Source organism: Trachypithecus francoisi, unplaced genomic scaffold (genome assembly GCF_009764315.1).
Source record: "Trachypithecus francoisi isolate TF-2019V2 unplaced genomic scaffold, Tfra_2.0 Lachesis_group1, whole genome shotgun sequence".
Classification (NCBI taxonomy): Eukaryota; Metazoa; Chordata; class Mammalia; order Primates; family Cercopithecidae; genus Trachypithecus; species Trachypithecus francoisi.
In genome coordinates, this window is record NW_022681454.1 from 12851055 (window position 1) to 12866800 (window position 15746).

The window sequence follows — 15746 nt, forward strand, 5'->3', positions numbered from 1 at the left end:
CAGCGTTTTCTGGAGGAAATATATTTTACTCCAGACAGTTTTAGTAGTGAAACTATATTTTTCAAAGGAGTTGTGAGGACACTTTAGTGAGGGTTAAACTTTTTTTTTTTTTTTTTTTTGAGACGGAGTCTCGCTCTGTCGCCCAGGCTGGAGTGCAGTGGCCGGATCTCAGCTCACTGCAAGCTCCGCCTCCCGGGTTTACGCCATTCTCTCGCCTCAGCCTCCCGAGTAGCTGGGACTACAGGCGCCTGCCATCTCGCCCGGCTAATTTTTTGTATTTTTTTAGTAGAGACGGGGTTTCACCGTGTTAGCCAGGATGGTCTCGATCTCCTGACCTCGTGATCCGCCCGTCTCGGCCTCCCAAAGTGCTGGGATTACAGGCTTGAGCCACCGCGCCCGGCCGAGGGTTAAACTTTTTAAACCAGTGTGAGGGCTGGGCTGTAGGAGATCCAGCACACTTGGGATTTGATTTCAAAATCAGCGGAGAGGCTCGTTTTTTTGCAGCTCTTTCCCTCTCGTCAGCATGCTGGCAGAATCTCCATCTTTCACTGCCTCTATGTTTTTATTTGATCTTACATTTCATCCTGGGATTAGGGAGTATACCTATATTGCTTCTGGGTTTTTAGATAAGAAAAGTAAGGCTCAGAGGTAGTAACTAGTTTGCTTGAGGTCATATACCTGGTGGGTCAGGAATCTAGGATTTGAATCCTAATACTTTACCTTTCTAGTCAGTTCATTCAATTTAGCTCTTGACTGGCAGAGTGTGAAGAAAGTACAATGGCCTAGGAGGTAGAAAACCTAGATTTCAGCTATGGTTTTGAAAACAAGTTCAATCACCCTGGGCAAATCTTCTTCCTTTCACGTTATTTCTTATTCCCTGCACAGTGGCTTCTGACTTGCCTCGGACTGCTGGGTTTTCTATGACATGGGACTTTTAGTTCTAAAACCAGGAAAATCCCAAGCAAACTTGGAAGAGTTGGTCATACCAGTTTTGGTCTTGAACAGCTTTTATTCTCTACAGTCAAGTTCTTAGACTCCTATCCTGTGTTTTCTTCCCAGCATCTCCCCTTTACTGAGGTCCATTTGCTGATGGACACACACAGTTATTTATTTACACCTCTGCATGTCCCAGGCGGCTCTCATCCTCTCGCCCTGCCATTCATTCCCATCCCTGCTTCTCCACCTGCATTCCCTGTTAGAGTCAGTGGCTCTATCATGCATCCCATTACCCAGCTAGCCATTAGAAGTGGTCTTAGAATGCCTCTGCTCTCTCATCCATGTCTTATCAGTCTGCAGATACTGCCAATCTGCCCTTCACAGTTTCTTCAGTCTGTCCATGTCTCTCCACCTCAATAGCATCTGCCTTCGTTCAGACCCTCATCATCTCTTGCTTGGACCATCACACCTGTCCTCAGGCTTTCAGTATTGTTCCCTTTACCATTGGTTCCACCCGCCATTCTGTTTGATCAAGTAACTTCAGACTTTTTCAAGTGTCTACTTTTTTGGTTGCTCCTGGTAGGTTGATGCTTTATGTTTGTTCATTTAAACATCTCTTTGGCCAGTCAACCCTGGCTCTCCAACCCTCCCTAAAATTCGATTCACTGTTAATATCCTTTAATACATTACATTTCTGTGTAAAGTGGCCAGTGTCTGTTTTGGTTCCTGGCATCCGAGAACTCTAGTGAATACAATATGCAGTGATGAGTGGTGAGGTTTGTTCAAAGAAGGTCCAAAGCAGGATAAGGCTCAAGGTGGGAGACTAAGGTAAGAGTTTGTCTTCTGAACAGACATCTCAAGACCAGGGAGAGACACGTGCTTGGCACAGCAGAGCTGAGAGTACTTAGTTGACTTGAGGAGGAAAGTGTCCTTTAGGCATTTCCACATACACACAGCTGGAGTGGTGGTGAGTATTCACACCTGAGTTACGAGTCAGGCAAGGTACTGACCTGAGCTTTGCTCCTGGTAGGTTGATGCTTTATGTTTGTTCATGTAAACAGCTCTTTGGCCAGTCAACTAACCTCGCTAGCCTTCACTTCCCAAATGGCACTGAGAAACTGATAGGTGTGAAGGACCTACCCTTTGTGGTGTGAAGGGGGAATTCCTATGTAGAATCAGGCTGCAGTCATTTCTGCATCCTGAGGGTCAAAGAGGGCAGTGGCAGAAATCATGCTTTTTATTATTCAATGGGCCTTTGATCATAAAAAGTAAGCCCTCTGGGCCTACATTGGAATGAATGAAGAGATTGATCAATTTTAGGGGATGTAAAATTGTCCTTTGTAATAAAGAATACAGTTTTCTAGGTTCTTCCTGGGGATCTTAGAAACTTGGAGAGTAGATGCCAGTGAGCTGGGTGAGGATAATGGTTGGAACCTGGTTATTGGGGTTGGGGGCCAGTGATGTGAGAGAGGATCTGTTGACAGAATGCAGGTCCGAGCAACATAATAGCAGGTGTGTGTCCAGGAGAGAGATGGCTTGGGAGGGCTTGACTCATGAACCTCAGAAGCAGCAATGTCTGAGACTGAATTTCTTTTCTATCTTATGCTGTAATTTTTTTTTTCCGATTCCTAAGCGTTCAGGAAAATCTGTCTCACATAAAAGCATTGTGTTTGAGTGCTTTGAGAAATGAAGGGGAGAGGGCTCTGTCCATGCTTGGGGAAAGACGTACAGCGACAGGGCAGGAATTAGGCAGAAGGGGCATAAATGAGATTTCCAAATAGAAACCAGAGAGGAGGCATTTGGATTAGGAGGTGAGAGGCACCACCAAGAGTCTACACACACGGGAAATTCCGTATCACCCAATACAGTCCAGACATATTCAGGAGGGGCCTTTCTTCCCTGCAGAAACATGCAGGATGGGGACTTGAGTAATCTAAAAATTAGAGGAAACTGAGTTTACAAGGAGGAAATGTAAGCTACATTCATGCCAGGCAGTTTACTGATCTATTTACAAAAGGTGTATTGAGTTCCCACTATGTGTCAGATACTTTTCATATATTACTTCATGGCATCCTAGCCTAGCAGGTAAGGATGAGTGTTATGATGAACACCTGACATATGAGGAAGCTGAGCCTTTGTGAGATGGGGCGTTAATCCTGGTCTTGCCTCCTCACTGGTGAATGGATGGATCATTTTGATAATACGTGAAAAGTTGCTTGGTTGCCTCTAGGCCCTGGGAAAATGCAAGGATTTATTGCCATTTTTAGATTTTCCAAATAAGGAACCAGAGCAGAGGGAAGAATGGCAAGGGAATTGTGGCCTCTACCTGGCCCAGTCAGCTGGAGTGTTAGGACCACAGGACTCAAAGCTCATCCTACTGCTTCATCACTGCAGCTGGCTCCAATTTTATCAAGTGCTTTACAGGCACTTTTATTGGGTGGGCCTTGGCTAGTGTGGTTTTCATTTGCAGCTGAAATGCTTGAGGCTTAAAAGTGGTCCATCCAGACCCTTCTACTTTGTATAGGCTGAATTGCATCCTCAAAAAAGATACACTGAAGTCCTAACCCTTATTATCTGTGAATGTGACCTTACTTGGAAATAGGGTCTTTGCAGACATAATTGGGTTAAGAAAGATCATTAGGGTGGGCCCTAATCTAATATGGCTAGTGTCCTTTTAAAAAGAAGAGACAGAGACACACAGGGAGGATGCTGTGTTATAACAGAGGCAGAGACTGGGATGATGCAACTGCAAGCCAGGGAGCATCAAGGCTTGCTGGCCCCAGCCAGAAGCTGGAAGAGGCAAGGCAGGATTCTATCCAGAGTTTCCAAAGGAGCATGACCTTGCCGACATCTTGATTTTGGACTTCTGCTCTCCAGAACTAGGAGAGAATAACTTCTGTTGTTTTAAGCCATCCAGCTTGTGTATTTTGTCACAGTAGCCCCAGGAAACTAATATACTCTACGAAATCACCTTAGGATGAAGTGCTCAGCTCTTGAATCTCTCATGCGTGCTCTGGAAAGGTCATTCTCATTCATTCATTCATTCATTCATGTGCGTGGCTGTTCTGGGCGTTTTGTAAGAAATACAAACCTAATTCATGTTATCAAGTTAACTTCAATCTGGGGAAACAAGAAATTTGCAGCAAGAGGTAGATTAAATACTGTGGCAAATAGAATGAGTCTCTGAGCCAGTCCTTAGCACTTGGTGGGTGTTCGGTATCACAAGGTATCATTGTCAGTAACAACAGTGAAGTGGTGGACCTGTTACAGACAGTAGAATCATACTGGTTGTGTGAGGGTGTCATCCTCTCCAGTCTACTCACTGCCTCTCTCAGAGAGTCTTCCGCTTCTCTCACTCCGGTGTTCTAACACATTCTCCTATTTATTTTCTTCATGGCTTGTAACAGTCCCTGAAATGATCCTGTGTATTTATTTCCTTATTTACAGTAGGCCTTCTCCACCTTGGCACTGTTGACATTTTGGACCAGACAATTCTTTGTGCTTGGGGCTGTCCTGTGAGTTGTAGAACGTTTCACAGCATCTTTGGCCTCTACCCACTAGATGCCAGCAGCACTCCTCCCAGGCATAACAATAAAATATGTTTCCAGACTTCGACAAATGTTCCCTGAGGGGAAGAATTACACTGGTTGAGAGGCACTGATTTTAGGTGTGAGTCTTGAAGCAGGAATTGTCTGTCTTATTCTTTTTTGTCTCCCCCGCGCCTGGAATAGTGTGCTTACACAGTGTCACTAAGTAAATGTGCGTTGGCAGGTAGACTGAAGAGCTAGTGCAGAGCTAAGTTTGCTGTTTTGTGGGAACTCAAAGGAGAAGTACCCTCTGGTTGGAAAACACCCCAGGAGAGGCAGCTTCAAGGAGCTGGCATGTGGATGAAAATGTTTAGCATGAGCAAGCTTTATCCTGGTCAGGGTCAGGCAGTGGGCATTCCAGGCAGTGGGAGTGGCCCTGGAAAAAGGGAGAAGGTAAGATGGGCTATGGGATGTTGGTGTAATGTTGCGGTGGTGAGGCTGGGGGTAAGAGGACCAGCTCAGAGAGGCTGCAGGAACATTGGGATGGAGTCCTAAGGGCCTGGAAGAAGGCGGTGGCAAAGAGATAGAGTTCTACTTGAAGATGTCTGATGAGTACGAGAAAGTTTCTCTGGAGTCATTAATATGCCTGATTATTCCCTTGATTTATGCTCTTCACTGACAGATTAGTGTTTCATGAAATGCTGTTACCCCTATAGCTCATATTTCTCTGGGTATACTTTCACTCAGTAACTATCACTTCTGATTATTCTTACATTAATTGTACATAACACTATGTTGCTTTAAATATATTATTTTAAAACATTTTGTTTTGCAATTCACTTTACGGTTAGAAATTCTGTAGACAGTGGTCATAAATCTCCCTTGAAAGAAAATGGAAGTTGTCTGTTTTAATTTTCTATCAATTCCTTACTGCTTGGGAAAAAATAATAGGGGACAGAAAAAAACCCCCACAAAAACCCTTTTTTAAGCACTTGCAATTGTCCGTGTCTTACTTCTACTAGTGGGTTGCTGTTTTTAAGCTGAATACATTACTTTCAAAATGCATGTGCTTGAGATTAGGGTTTGAAGATGTTTTGAATAGAAATAACATTTAATTTTGAGATGTGACCAAAAAGGTGGCAGCAATGAGACTGAAGAAATAGCACAGACTCTGGATCAGACAGATTTAGCTAGAATTCTGGCTCCTGTGCTTACTGGTTCTGTGATCCTGAGCAAGTTTCTTTCAGTCTTATTTATTTATTTTGTTTTACCAATACAATGGCAGGGGAGTGTAACTGGCCAGCCCTCAAACTTAGTGCCGTAAAAGATCAACAACAAACAGTTACTTTGTACACAATTATTTTCTTTTGGGCAGGGCTCAATGGACGTCGCTTGTTTCTGCTTCTCATGGCAACAGATACAGTCATGAGACTGGAGCTGGAGGACGCGTTTCCAAGGTGACTCGATCATCCTAGCTGGTGAGTTGATGCTGACTGTTGGCAAGGAGTTCAGTGGAGTCCATGTGGTCACCCCAGCTTGGTGGTCTCAGAGTAGTTGTTACTGGTGGAGGGTGTCCAGGTTCTTGGCATTTTGAACAAAGAATTGGACAAAATGCAGAAACAAAGCAATGAAAAAAAGCGTAGATTTACTGAAATGAAAGAACACTGCAGAGAGTGGGAGCAGGCTTGAGCAAGTGGCTCAAGAGCCCTGGTTACAGACTTTTTTTGGTATTTAGATATCCTCTAGAAGGTTCCCATTGGTACTTGGTCTACACCCTATGTAAATGAAGTAGTGGCCTGTCATCAGTCTGATTGATTATGGAAAGTGATCAATCCAAGACTGAAGTGAAATTACAAAGTTATTCCCGATGCTGATTGGGTGCCAAAAGTGACCAATCAGAGGCTGAAGTAAAGTTACAAAGTTATACTCCTGTGGAAATGAAGACTTGACCTGCAATCAGTCTGATTGGTTGTAGGAGGGGACCAATCAGAGGTACTTTCAAAATTTCATCTGCCAGGCAAAAAAGGTGGGGTGGTGGTGAGATACAAAAGGAGTAGCCTCTGGTTCTTTAGTTACTTGTGCATGAAAAGTTGGGGTTTTCCTTCTGATTTAGTTCTAGGAAGTCAGCATGAATCTGCCTTAGGTTTCCTGCCTCCAGACCCTACTCTCCTGCCTTAATTGGACCACTTGTATAGTCTGGCTTTCCCCAGAATAAGTGTCCCAGGAAAACTTATCAGAAGCTATATGGCTTTCTATGACCTAACCTCAGAAGTCAAACAGCAACAGTTCTAACATATTCTTTAAAAAACAAAACAAAACAAAAAAACCTAAGCAAAATAAAAAACATCTAGTTTCAATTTTTTTTTTTGGAGGTGGGGTCACACTCTGGTCCATGCTAGAGTGCAGTGAAGTGATCCTAGCTCACTACAGTCTCAAACTGGGCTAAATGATCCTCCCTTTACAACCTCCTGAGTAGCTGGGAACACAGACATGCACCACCACGCCCAGCTAATTTTTTTTTTTGGAAGGTAGATACTAGTGACATCAACAGAAAAGTGACTAAATAAACCATAGTACATATCCATACTAAAAAAAACACACACATATCTAATAAAAAGACACATAAGCTTTTAACAGGGATTACTTCTGGGGAGTACAGCTGAGAAATCACCTTAGAACTTTAATTTTAATTTTTAACCATGACCATATATTACTTTCATAATAATGATAAAAAAGTAAGAGATAAACTTATATGGGAAGGAGTCCAAGAGATAGATAGAAAGGAGTCCAAGAGATAGAGGGAAGATAGAAAAGTAAAACATACCATTGAAAAGTAGAGATGAAGGTCTCATTATGTTTCCCAGGCTGGTCTTTAACTTCTGGCCTCAAGTGATCCTCCCACCTTGGCCTCCCAAAATACTGGGATTAGTTCTGTCTTTGAAGTTCAAACAATTTTTTTTTGTACTAAAAGGTTCCTCATTCATCCTGTTATATCCAGATAGTTAGAAGTCATCCCTGATACCTCTCTCTGCCTCACACTGCCATCTTTGAACTGCAATATTTGTTTCTTTGCCCCTCCTTGTCCTTTCTCCCATCACTTCTCCACATTATAGCATCTACTTAAAAGCAAATCTGGTCCTTTAATCACGACATCATAAAACACACCAGGGGCTTCTGGCTCTCATTAGGATTAAGACCAAGATCTTGAGAGGACCTACATGGAGGGATCTGGCTCCCCTCTGTCTCTCAGCCTCATCTTGTATGATAGTTCCTCTGCAGCCCCTCCCTCTGGGCTTCTGCCAGGCTGGAACTCTTTCACTTCCTGAAACTCCTAGACAGAACTCCATTTGCTTTAGCCACAGAGCCTTTCCACATACTATTGCCTCAGCCTAGATGCTGTTTGTCTTGAGTTCTACAACTAGACCAGTTACTCCTATTCATTGCTTTTTTGGCTTTAATACTTAACATAGGATGGTGTGGGCTGAACTATCAAAAACCTGACTTAAACTGGCTTACATAAGAATATGCACTATCTGACATAACAGTAAGCCCAAGGGTAGAAAGACTACCTAGTTGGTTGTTTCAATGGCTCAGCAATGTCACTGAATTGTTTCTGTAACCAAATTCTTTGGGTTTTTCCATGATTTGCTCCTTACATTGCCTTCAGCCTAAAGCAGGTAATCCTCCTGCTCACAATATGGCTGCCAGCAGCAATGGAGCCAATATGCACCCTTGTTTCCATCTCCTTCAACCATGGAATATAAATGTGTTACTTCAGTATAATTGGACCAACATGGTTCATGTACCCAACCTATCCTCAGACCCATAAATTGCCAGGGAAGTGTCATGGTATGATTGACTTAGACTAATCAGAATTCACCAGTAGAGGTGTAAAGGTATTAGTGTCTCCTGAATCATATGATAATGTGGAGAGGAAATGGACTTCTAAATAAAATCTGGGTAATATTAGGAAGGAGAGAGTGGGAAATGAATGCTTAGAAGGAAGAAATAATGCCTACTAAAATAGCTATCTGCATCTTCTTGGTGGCAGGTGCCTTAAGTTGTGATTTTTAGAACATCTTAATTGTGGTAAAATTAAATATTATATGGTAAAACACATATAGCATAAAATTTACCATGTTAGCTATTTTTAAGTGTACAATGCAGTGACATTAAGTACATTCACATGATTGTGCCACCATCACCACCACCATTCATACCTATAGAAGGCTGGGCATCTTGTAAAACCGAAACTCTGTATTTACTAAATAATGTTCTCATTCCTCTCCAGCCCCTGGTCATGACCATTCTACTTTCTGTCTTGATGAGCTTGACTACTCTAAACACTTGATATAAGTGGAATCATACAGTGTTTGTCCTTTTGTGACTGACTTATTTCACTTGGCATAATGTACCCAAAGTTCATCCATGTTGTAGCATATGTCAGAGTGTCCTTCTCTTTTAAGGCAAAATAATATTCCATTGTTATGCACATTCCATGTATGTTATACCACGTTTTGTTTATCCTTTCATCTTGGATGAACACTCGGGTTGCTTCTGCATTTTGGCTATCGGGAATAATGCTGCTATGGACCTAGGTTGTAATTTACAGGTATTCATTGGTGTTTACAGTATATATTCTGTTTCCCTAGGTCTCCCCATGCTATGAGCTCCACCAGGCAGTAGATTTATCTTTTGTTTGTCCTCAGCAGTGCCTCTGTAAACCCAAGACAATGCCCAGCAGAGTATAGACACTCAAATATTTGTTGATGGAGGAACAAACATTTAATTTGGGATGAATTTCAAATAACCTTCTCCATGATCATATTTTCTTCTCCATGATCATATTTTCTTTTTTTAAAAAACCTCATAATTATGTGGAAATATATGTGAATGTATAACTGGGAGCATACTCAGAAAAAAAAGAAGCTTTGCTAAACCAAAATACTCTAACCAGGGGCTATTTACCTGTTTTGATCATTTGCAGCAATCATACTTTGATTTTTATGGTTGAGTAGGATCATATAGTTTAGGAATTTATAATGAATTTAAACTCAGAATTTTGTGAAGATGATACAGGGACTGGAATGGAAATTCTACATTTTGTTTTACTTTAACTTTCAGCACAAGGGCCCTCTAGTTCTGATGTCAACTCTGAGCCCTCTTCATGAGGACACTGGGAAGAAGCTGTAGCCAGTTCCATGAAGAAAACCATTGACTCAGAGTGGTTTCTTCTTCACTTTGAGCCAAGTTCAGTGGTACTTTTGTCTAATGTGATTCATTCTGAGGTTGGTTAGTGTTTGAAAAATTATTATGGAAAATTTCAAGCATATAAAAAAGTAGAGATAATAGTATAGTAAATTCCCTTATACCTATAATCTAATTCCAACAATTACCAATTTAGGGTCAGTATTATATTATCTGCATCTTCATTCACTTCCTCCTTCCCCTTGGATTATTTAGGAGCAACTTCTAGACATTATATCATTTAATCTGTAAGAATTTCACCATGTATTTTATAGGCAAGTACTCTTTATGGAAATATAATGACAATACTCTTTTTATATCTAAATAATTAAAAATAATTACTTATAATAGTGAAATATTGAGTCAATGTTCAAATTTTCCTAATTATTTTATATTTTTAGTAGTTTGTATCAGTGGCCAAATAAGTTTTATGTATTGCAATTGTCGGATATGCCTCCAGTCTTTTAAAATCTCTTCTCCTTTTCCCTCTGTTTTTTTTTTGTTGTTGTTGTTTGTTTGTTTTTTTTAATATTTCCCCTTAGAACTTATTTGTTGGAAAAAAAAAAAAACTACTCATTTGGGCTGCAATCTTTCCCACACTCTGGATTTTGCTGATTGCATCCTTTTGGCACTGTTTAACATATTCCTCTGCAACTCTGTTTCCTGCAAGTTGGTAGTTAAATCTTGAAGCTTGATAGATCCAGATTGAAGTTTATGGCAAGAACACCTCAATCTTTAGATGGTGGTTTATTTTTCCATTGTGTCTAATGGACTCTCTTTTTGTGATGATAGTAGCCATTCATGGCTATTCTTTGATCCATTATTTTACTAAGGTTCACAAAATGTGAATTTCTAATTTTATCTTTTTTTTTTAGACGGAGTTTCTCTCTTATTGCCCAGGCTGGAGTGCAATGGCACGATCTTGGCTCACCACAACCTCCGCCTCCTGGATTCAAGCTATTCTCCTGCCTCAGCCTTCCGAGTAGCTGGAACTATAGACATGCACCATCATGCCTGGCTAATTTTGTATTTTTAGTACAGATGGGGTTTCTCCATGTTGGTCAGGCTGGTCTTGAACTCCTGACTTCAGTTGATCCGCCCACCTTGGCCTCCCAAAGTGCTGGGATTACAGCCTGAGCCATGGTGCCTGCCAATTTTTTAAAGTTGGAATACTTCTGTGAAGACAACCCCCCTCAATAATCCATTGACTACCCTCAGGTATACTTGATATAGAAAAGACAGAATTAATGCTTATCTTTTACTTTTATTTACTAATTTTTAAACCTTTAAAAGTTACAATGAGATTTTTTTCCCTACTCTTTTTGCTTTATCCCTTTATTTTTTCTTTCTTCTTTTTTCTTCTTTCTTTCCTTCCATCTCTGACCTCCTCTCTCCTCTCTTTCTTTCTCATTAGCTCATTCAAACATATTATTAACTATATTTATAACAAAAATATCTTAACGTATTTAACTACATTTAACTAATAATTACATTTAACTACACTTAACTAATAATTTAAATGTATTTGATGGGCTTCAGTAGGATTTGTTACTTTTAAATTTTAGAACACTTTTTTCTATTTGAAGAAAATCTTTATATACCACTCCTTGAGTAACACTTTCTTTAAATGTCAATTCTTTGTCAATTGGTTTTTATCCAGACTGTGCCTGCAATATGCTAATGAAGATACACAGAAACAAATCTTCTGAATGAGGCTTCCAAGTAAGCAAAAGCTTTTCTGATTAAAAAAAAAAAAAGAGAGAGAGAGAGAGACAGATTCAGTTGATTGATGCTTTCTGCCCTTTATCTTTCTTCTTCCTCCCTGGCATGTGAGTGCAATGGCTAGAGGGGTAACAGAGATGATACCACAAAGGGGATGAATGCTTAGATGCTCCCTCAGATGTTGGAATAGAAATTGAATGGAACCTAGTTCCTTTATGATCCCCTTCAAGAATTGTTCCATCTCAAGATTACCCAAATTCTAGTTATGTAAGAAAATCCCCTAGTTTTTTTGAGCCATGATGTATTGCATTTTTGATACTTGCAGCCACATGTCTTCACTAATATGTTTGTCCAAAGTCACGTTCACAATAAGTGAGAGAGGTTGGTTTCAAATGTAGGCTTCTTAATATCTAAAACTTGTGATTTTACTAAATAATATAAAGAACCATGGGCAAGGAATACAACTGGATACTTCTGTATAGAGAACCCTCCGATTAACTCTTTAATGACCCTCAGATATGCTTTGTACAGAGAAGGCAGCATAAATGGTTGATTGGTAAGCCAACTTCCCCATGTCCAAGGCCACATGGTTCCCTAAGAGCCCAGGATTAACCTACGTTATCAGCTTCTCCTCAGGCAGGGAATGAGATGCTTCTGGCCTTGTACAATGAGCTGATGAAATATACAAGCTGTCTCTTGCTTCTTGTCAAATGATTTCCAACCTTTCTATACCAAGGAGTCCTTTTTTCTTAACTCTTTGCAAAGTAAAACATATTTTGAAAGATTTTTGTCTAAAACAACTACACTTAACAATAAATATTGAATCACTTCCCTCTCTAAATTTAATCAAATGCGCATATAATCTCTAATCATAGTTTCCGATCTCCATGTCCAGGGTTAGTTCCTTGAGTTGGTTCTAATTTCAGAAAAGAATAAGAATACTTTGGTTCACATGAGTATCCTCAATGTCTGTCAGTATTTTAAGGATAATAGTAATGTCCCATAGATTCCTGGGTTGTCTTTGAAACCTCCTGTGGATCTGGGGACTCTGCCGGGGACCCAGGCTGGGCATCCCTGCTCTAGAGTTTGATGGTCCATATTCCAGGAAGCTGGGTGGTTGTCCCACAAGAAAAGGTCGTAGAAGAGCCTTCTAGGCAGAAGATAGGGTTGATTCTGCTGTGGGATCCTCTTAGTGCCCCATGTTACTTTTTAGCAAGGCTGACCCCATGATAGCCCTGGTTGTGCCAGGCCTATTTGGCTTCTCATGCTCACGCCTCCCACTTGGACTCAAGCCAGACCTGGACCCTGAAAACCCAACCATGGAGTATTTTCGGAGCCCCATCCACAAAGGTAAGCAGGATCTAGAATTGGTCGTGCTTGGGTATCCAGCCTGCCCACTTTGTGCCCTGTGGTTTGCTCTGTAGCTTTCCCCTCCTGCCCTTTTTATGCTTATCATGTTCATGATGGTTGAGTTCTGTTGGAAAAACATTTACTGAGCTCCTGCCATGATCCAGCATAGCACTAGATGCCAGTCTATAAAGATGAGTAAGGTCCCATGTTTATCATCAAGCTTCTGCCTTGGTTTCTGGTTGGTATTCAGGTTTCCCTCATTTAAAACTTAATGTACAAGGATTTATGAGACATGGCATAGTTCATGCCAGCCTCCCCCTACCTTCCACCTGAGTTAGACCCCTCTTGTTCTACCCCCAGCTGCTGATGGGATCCTGATACAGCCCGGGTAGATTATCTACCATCTCAACTTGTAGATCTTGCCTTTCTGCAGAGTGGGGCCCTGTTGCCACATCCTTCCCACCAGATTGAGTTCCTACATTTCCCTCTCCTATGTGACTATCTCTCCCATTAAAGTATACACTTCTAGAGGGCAGGGACTGTGTTCACCTTGGTATCCCAGCACTGTGCCCAGAGCACAGTGAATAGTAGGTACTGGTAACTATTTGTTGAATGATGAATGGCGAGTGCTGCATGTAGAGGGCAGATGAGAAGCTAGGCCCCTGAGAAGTCTGGAAATGGTGTAGGTTGGCCACTAAAGATGACCGTGATGTCACCTGGGGTGGTGATATGGGATGAAGGGAAGACTGTGGACCAGATACCACCGTCATCATCAGGCTATCATGAGGGTGAGTACTAGTCAGGTGGTGGTTAGGGAAAGCAGCAGCGGGGTGGAGGTCAGTGTAGTTGGAGGACCTGAGACTCAAGAGGGAGAGGAACTTTGACATAGGCAGCTGGGACTGGCCCTGGGTGCCAGCATGCTGAGAGCAACTCTGAGGAACATGGAAGGACAGATTGAGAACAGGCTGACTCCACGTGAGAGGACTGCAAAGGAATCAGATTACCAGGGAAGAACTGGTTCTCAGTTAAGGCCAGGACATGGTGGGGAGACTCAGGAGGAGGTTGGGGGTATATGGTATTGGTGAACCACATGGCAAAGGTTATATGGATGAGCACCTTAGTGAGATGAGACCCCAGGATGGCTGCTCACCCCCTCTCATGCATTCTCCTCCTCCACTGAGTCTCAGCTCACTTCATGTGAGGGTTGATGGCTTTGGCTTTGCTCCAACTTCCTGCATCTTCTCTGACTGTGTCCTGACTTTGACCATGAGCCTTGTCCTTGACAACTGCCTTGTCTCAGGTCCTGGACTCCTACCAGCCCTCCCTCCTCTGAGGAAACCAGACCTGAGCAGGCAGCTCCTGCAGCTTTTCACCTCGACTTATCTCCCCAGCCAGAGCTTTTGCTTAATTTGCTTACTGACATTTCACATTGATATGCGGGGACTCATCAATCGAGTTCCAAGCATATGCATGACTCACATGCATTTGAAGAGTATGTGGAGGAGGGAGGGAAAAAATGAGAGACAGAGGATTTTAGTCATGTAAGTCATGAAAGAGCCTACCAGGCTTGCTTTGGTTTTGTTTGTTTTAGAAAATGACTGGAGGCCATAATGTTTGAACTTTTTTATTGTGAAGTCTGCTGAGAATTCAAGCAGGGCCAAACCCCCGAGAATTCTCTTTCTTCAGTTCCTGAGACAGAAAGGATGAGTCTGAATCTTATTAAGCAGATCCACAGGACTTGGATTGAAAGAAATATGAAAACACAATTTTGTGTTCAAGCCTGGGAAGGAAAAATAACTTCAGAGTGAGCCAGACATATTTTGGAATTCCTTCAGCATCTACACAGCAGGACCTACACAACATAAGACTGAAAGTTTGTGAGTGTGTGTGTGGTGTGTGTGTGTGTATGAGAGAGAGAGAGAGAGAGAGAGAGAGAGAGAGAGAGAGAGACAGAGAGAGAGAGAGAGAGAGACAGAGAGAGAGAGAGAGTATGTGGTCATCTTCTGGCTGGCAAATTGCTTCCAAAATTTACACAAGGAGACAATTTCCTTTTTATCAAACTGGTAAAAATGTATCACATAGCCTTTAAAGATGGAACTTACTTTTTATGAAATTGACACATTTGCTTACCCCTTGTTCCTACCAGGAAAGTGCTTTCTTCCACTAGCGTATGAATCCTATACGTTCTTAGTATGTGGCCAGGATCTGCCCTGTTTCCTCCAGCTCACAGAGCATTCTCTGTCTCTTCAGAGCCCCCACAGCCCTTGTCACTTAGTCAAACACAGGTTGCTATAACAAAGTACTGTAAATTGGGTGGCTTATAAACAACAGAAACTTATTTCTCACAATTCTGGAGACTGGAAGTCTCAAATCAGGGTGACAGCATCGTCAGGTTATGGTGAGGGTCTTCTTCCAGGTTGCAGATGGCTCACTTCTGCAGATGTGTCTTCGCATAGTAGAAAGAGGGTGAGAGGATTCTATCATCACCCAGAGGGTCAATATTTCAACATATAATTTATAATAAACACTCAGTCTATTTTCAGGTTGCTTCTGGCTTCCTCAAGCCTGACTTTCCTCATAGCTGTGATTTTCTTCACATTGCTTTCCCTTAAACACAAGTCAGGTCTGTCCTTTAATTCTCTATAATGCAGTTGATAAAACACTATTGAAGACTTGTGGAATGAGAAAGGAATGACAATGCAGACAAGTATTACCAGATACAGTTGATCCTAGCATCCTCAGCTCTTGCCTGTCTCCCAGTTGTGATGCCCAGCATAGTGCCTGTATCGTTTGGCTGTGTCCCCACCCAAAATCTCATCTTGAATTATAATCCCCATAATTCCCACTTGTAAAGGGCAAGACCAGGTGGAGGTAATTGAGTCATGGGAGCAGTTTCTCCCATGGTGTTTTTATGAGAGAGTCTCATGAGATCTGATGGTTTTATAAGCATCTGGCATTTTCTCC